Source organism: Arachis duranensis, chromosome 3 (genome assembly GCF_000817695.3).
Source record: "Arachis duranensis cultivar V14167 chromosome 3, aradu.V14167.gnm2.J7QH, whole genome shotgun sequence".
NCBI lineage: Eukaryota > Viridiplantae > Streptophyta > Magnoliopsida > Fabales > Fabaceae > Arachis > Arachis duranensis.
Genome location: NC_029774.3, coordinates 114,247,004 through 114,253,149, shown reverse-complemented (window position 1 = coordinate 114,253,149; position 6,146 = coordinate 114,247,004). Strand labels below are relative to the sequence as shown.

Below are 6,146 nucleotides of genomic sequence, written 5' to 3'. Positions count from 1 at the left end.
GCTTTTACTTCCATAACACCCTTCTTCTGAGGAGCCTCAGAGTTCACAGGATTCCTGTTAGATGAGTATAAATATTGGTTGCTAGCAACCACTTCAATAAGCTCAATAGTCTCATCCGGTGTCTTCTTCTTGTGCAGTGAACCACCAGCAGAATTATCTAAACACATCTTAGACATTTCACCCAAACTTTCATAAAAGATATCTAGTTGGGTCTACTTGGAGAACATGTCCAGAGGGCATTGCCTAGTCAGTAGCTTGTATCTCTCCCAAGCTTCATAAAGAGTTTCACCATCCTTCTGCCTGAAGGTCTGAACCTCCACCCTAAGCTTAGTCAGCTTCTTTGGTGGGAAAAAATTAGTAAGAAACTTAGTAACAACCTTGTCCCAAGTATCTAAACTCTCCTTGGGTTGAGAATCCAGCCATAGCTTTACTCCATCGCTCAGAGCAAACGGGAAGAGCATGAGTTTATGCACCTCTGGGTTCACTCCATTTGTCTTCACAGTATCACAAATCTGCAGAAAACTAGAAATAAATTGATTTTGGTCTTCGTGGAGAAGACCATGATACTGGCAGTTTTGTTGCACCAGGGTGACCAATTGTGGCTTCAACTCAAAGTTGTTCGCAGCTATAGGAGGCACCACAATGCTTTTTCCATACAGATCTGCAGTAGGCGCAGAGTAAGACCCAAGTACTCTCCTTTGTTGTTTATTCCCATTCGGATTTGCCACATTGGAATTAACAGCAATGTTAGGGTCCATAGTGGATTCTGTCGCCTTGTAGAGTCTTGCTTGTTGCAACCGCCGCCTGAAAGTTCTTTCAGGTTCAGGAATAAAGTCTAAGAGATGTTCTTTGTCTCTGTTCCTACGCATAAACAAACAGAAGACAATAAAAGATGGAACTCTCTACGTCAAAGTGCAGAGAATTCTCAATGAGGTAACCTGAACTAGGAAACACCAAACTTAATTTCAGAAATTAATAAAAATATTAGTGCTATTAAAATATTTTTTTGAAAATACTTTAACAAAATTTAAATGAAATTAAAACTAAAACGCCTAATCTAAACAATCAAACAACTAATAGTTGTTAATCACTATCAATCCCCGGAAACGGCGCTAAAAATTTGGTGCGGAATTTATAACCCACAAACTAACCGGCAAGTGCACCGGGTCGTACCAAGTAATACCTCAGGTGAGTGAGGGTCGATCCCACGAGGATTGATGGATTAAGCAACAATGGTTAAGTGATTTACTTAGTTAGACAAGCAGAAAATAGTGTTTGAGTGTTCAAAAGCATTAAACAGAAACTTCAGAATATCAGAAGACAGGCAATAATTAAGTTGGAAAAACAATATGAAGAAGGCAGTTAAGGTTTCAGAATTATCTATTTTCCGGATTGACTTTTCTTATTAATTTATTTTAATCATGCAAGATTTAATTCCTGGAAAACTATATGTGACTAAATCCTAATTTCTTAGACCTTTCTAGTCTCCTCTAAAATTCATCAACCGCCAATTCCTTGGTCAATTAATTCCAATTAGAGGGTGAAGTTCAAATTTCAGCTTGTATGCCCCAAAAATTCTAATTACCCAAATATAAGAGGATTATATGTCACGTATTCCGTTAAGTCCAGATAATTAGAAATATAGGAGAATCTGTTTTCAAGTTGTTGTTCAAGTAAAGAGCTTTTCCAAGTTATACAAGAACTCAATTAGAACAAGGGTCATACTTCCGTTCCACCCAAATTCATAAGGTAAAGAACGAAAACAATTCTTGAAATATAAATCAACACATGAATTAAAATAGAAAATAATAGTATCAATCCATACAATAGACAGAGCTCCTAACCTTAATAGTGGAGGTTTAGTTGCTCATAGTTCAAAGAGGAAAAATAAGGATTCAGGTAAACTGTAAAAGTACGGAATGTCAATTGGAATAGAATCTCCGAATCTTTTATATCTAATCCTAATTAATTTAAAATCTAATTTCTAAAATTTAAAATAATATCTTTTCCTATTTTAAAATTTAAATCAGAATCAATTAAATAATCTGCGCCTTGTAACGTGGGGACCACTTAGTTCACTGGATTCGCGTCTAATTTGGCAGAGAGCTGCGCCTTACTTGAGTGCCAAAATGGAGCCCAGAAATCGCCCCTAACGTTTTCTGTGTTTTCTGCACAAGGCGCATTCACGCGTACGCGTCAGTCACGCGTACGGGTTAAGTACGCGCACGCGTCACTGCACAATTCTCCAAATCACGCGCACGCGTGAGGTACGTGCACGCATCGCTCCTCGCTGATCATCTCCTTTAATTCTTGTGCTCCTTCCATTTGTGTAAGCTTCTTCTCCATCAAATCGAACCAAATGCTATCTAAAATAAACAAAATTGTACGAGACTCAAAGTAGCATCCATAGTGGCTAAAAGATAATTAATTCTTGATTAAACTCAACAATTTAAATGCAAATTCACTAGGAAAAAATAAGAAAGATGCTCACGCATCAGGAGGTTGACATACTTTTTGCAGTGGAGCATAATAGCTAATGGCAAATAATTACTTTTTTGGATCTGAATCGATTTAAGACAAAAGATAAAGACATTCATCCATAAGAGTAGAAAAGCTACGTGCTTGCTATCAATAACAGGGTCACCCTCAAAACCCATGTTATATATTTTAAATAAAATTTGACACAAAAGTCGAGTCAAAATTGATGTCGAAAATATTATTTGGGTATTTAGTAGCCTAGCACGCATCCTTCCCATCAGGAGCAATGCCAGTCGAAGTAAAAACTTCTATCAAGGTCGGGCCCATCATTTTGTGAAAAAATAGAAGTTATTAGTAGTTGAGTACCAAAAGTATAAACTAATTCCTAAGAAAGGTGCAGTATAAGACAAGTTGAAAGTGGCTAATTTAAAAGTAGAAACAATTCCTAATGACTTCCCTACAGGTCTGTAGGTCAAAGACAGTCTCGACATCCATCGAGAAGAAAGAGTTAGACTCTTTAGGAGGTGTAGTTTTAAAGATTCAACTAGCAAAATAGGTAGTCCTAACAATTTTGCAAAAAAAATTAAAGAAAGATGTTTGGGGGATATGGAAAGAAAGAGGAGTGCAACGGAAAATCATAGAGTGCAAGTCCAAGTGAGTGAATGTCTAGAATAAATTTTCTTTCTTTGTTCATTTTATTGTTTCGTTTTCTTTTTTGTCATTTAGTATTTTTTTTATTCAGTTATTTAATTTCTCCTAATCTCAATTTAATTCTGCTTGTTTCTTTTTTGTTGTTTTGATTCAGTTATTTGTTTTTCTTTATCGTTGCTTTGCTGTTTTGTTTATTTATTTAAATTTTTTATTTCAATTTACTCATTTTCATTTGTTATTCAATTTCTTTGCATTTTCAACGTTTCGACTTTATTTTTTATTTTTTTTCTTATTTCAATTTCACTTCATTGCCTGCATTGTATTGCACAATTCACTTTCGACACTAACATTAAGTAATTTTCGAGTCGAACCTACTCTTTTTTTAAAGAAGTCGTATCTGCTCTCGGAATTGAGATCTTGCTACAAACTTAATTCGATATTCTGTCAAGGTTACCAAAAATTAAGTAAAACAACTCTATTTTTTTTATCCAATTTCTTTATACAATAAGAAAGAGACTCACTCAACCTAAGTCCTCTACAATCTATAATTTGAAAATTGAATAGAAGAAAATCACTCAATTTTTTACCCAATTTTTTTATACAAGGGAAGAATTCAATCAATTTTATTTGTCCACGTTATAGTATCATCACAAAATCAAAAAGTATTTTGGCACTTTTTTAATTTTTTTTATGGCAGCTACAATAATTTAAAAGATATTTATAACCTTTTACCATATTAAAATAAAAAAATCTTAAACTCACAAATATAAATTTTAATTTAATAACTAAATAAATAAAAAATAAAATACAATAAAATTAAATTAAACATTCTAATATTTAAAAATATAAACTAATATCTATTAAATAATACTTAAACTATTTATATGATGAACATTTAGTCACTCAAAAAAAAATATTATGAACATTTAAAGCTGTAGGTAAGAATTGTTATTAGCGATATACTCCTCGTTCGACTGAGTGCTCTTCCATATGGCCTAACATAATTTGCATACTAGAGATACGGTGTTACTAATGGTGGATCCTCCTGCAGCACATAGTTAGAAGGAACACTCCCCCTATATCATTGAGCTTACCGCAGAGTTCCATTACTTATTGAGTTATAATTTTTCCCCAAACGTCGAACATCAACAGGACATGCTCATCACTTTTAAATCAGAAAATTTTATATCAGAATCATGAGTTTTCCAAAGCTGTTAAAAATATATACTTGACATTTCTAACCTATATCCAACCCAGTGCCTCTGTATTCATCATACGACGAGTGTGCATTAATCATTAATGTAGGAGCTGGAAATTCAAATGAGTCTTGTTCTCACTCTTTCTCATATCTATTTTTATATACATACTAACAAATTTAGATTTGCTACTAATTATTTATAAGACAAAGAAAAGAAGAAGAATGAGAGAAATGTGATGATTTATGTTAAATGGAGCTATTTATATAGAGCTTAATTTTTTTCTTTTATATTTTATTTGCACAATAAATAAGATAATTTCTTTTTAAAAAATATTATTTATCTTATTTTCGGTATATATCTAAGATTTGTAATGTGTGACAAAAACTTAAATTCTCCCAAATTTGCATATTTAGTACTTATTATATTTATTTTCCGAAGGACTTGAATACATGTTTTTATTTTTTGTTTAAAAAAAAGTGACAATTAGATTTTAAAAATTTTGATTTTGGACTAATTATTTTTTTTAAAAAATATTAATTTAATTTTCTACGATAATAAATGGTGAACACGTTATGTCTTTCTATTAATTTATGACGTAAAACTTAACGGTATAGTATTTATATATATCGTTAACTACTATGACGTAATTATTTATGTATGTAGATAACAATTTTTGAAACAAAATTTCACTTGTTTTAGTAAGATTTATGATAAATAAAAAATAATTCATGAAAGTTTTATGAAAATTCAAAAGATAATGAATATTTTACGATCCAAAACTATATTATTTCTAGATTTAATTATTCTATTGGTCTCTATAGTTTTGCGAAATTTTTAATTAGGTCCCTATACTTTTTTTTCTTTTTAATTTGGTCCCTGCACCAAATTTTTTTCAATCAAGTCCCTCTTGACAGTAATTAGTTTAATTTTATAGGGACCCAATTAAAAAAAAGAGTGCAATGACTCAATTAAAAAATATATATAGTGATGTAATTAAAAATTTCGTAAAATTATAACAATCAGAACTAACTACAATGAATAACAAAATATATGGACAACTCTAATTCATTACGCCTTATTCATTAAAGAAAAGACATATATGTTTAGTATTTATATCGTACAGAAGAATTGTTTCTGTTGAACTACTAGTTCTAAGTTGAGGAGGATTTAAGGCTGCGTTTGTTTCTAAGAATAGGACTGGACAAAACAGTGAAAATAAGACAGAATAAGACACTGATTGACACAAAATGTTGTGTTCTTGTATTCTGTTTGATGATAAATTAGAATAAATTATGAAAATTTAATTTATTCTCATTTTTTTTTCATTCAAAAAATTTGTGATAAAAAACATAACAATAAAAAATATAATTATAAAAAATTAACAAAAATAATGAAAGAAAAAATAAAAAATAAGTTGTGTCCTTTATTAGTGTCTCCGTGTCCTTCCTGTTAGGATGAACACAAAATACACTAATTTAATGTCTCTGGATACATTGTTTTTGTCTATATCTCCTCTGCCAAACACGATTTTGTATCTCAGTGTGCCTATCCCAATATCCTGTCTTTATAAATAAACGCAGCCTTATTGTCGCTAGATTCAAAAAATTTGTTTTGATAAAGGGGCATTGTGGGGAGAAGAAGGATGTTATGAGTTGCGAGTTGCGAGTGGGAGGGTTTTGGAGTGTTTGACGGTGACGGTCCCAACGGCAACAAGACCGTGTTCTCATTGCCAGCTCGACTCATACTCCTTGTTTAGATTAGACTTGTTCTTCTCTCAATTCTCATTTTTTGATTTATCATTTCCCATTTCGCTTTTCT

At 31.8% G+C, this 6,146-nt stretch overlaps 1 non-coding gene across 1 annotated transcript; it reads left to right on the top strand.

Annotated features, from left to right (window-relative positions):
* The first annotated feature begins 222 nt into the window (after nucleotides 1-222).
* On the top strand, nucleotides 223-329 carry LOC127745922 (small nucleolar RNA R71). The gene has a single exon (XR_008007545.1). It is a non-coding gene; the product is annotated as a small nucleolar RNA R71 (small nucleolar RNA).
* The last annotated feature ends 5,817 nt before the right edge of the window (nucleotides 330-6,146 follow it).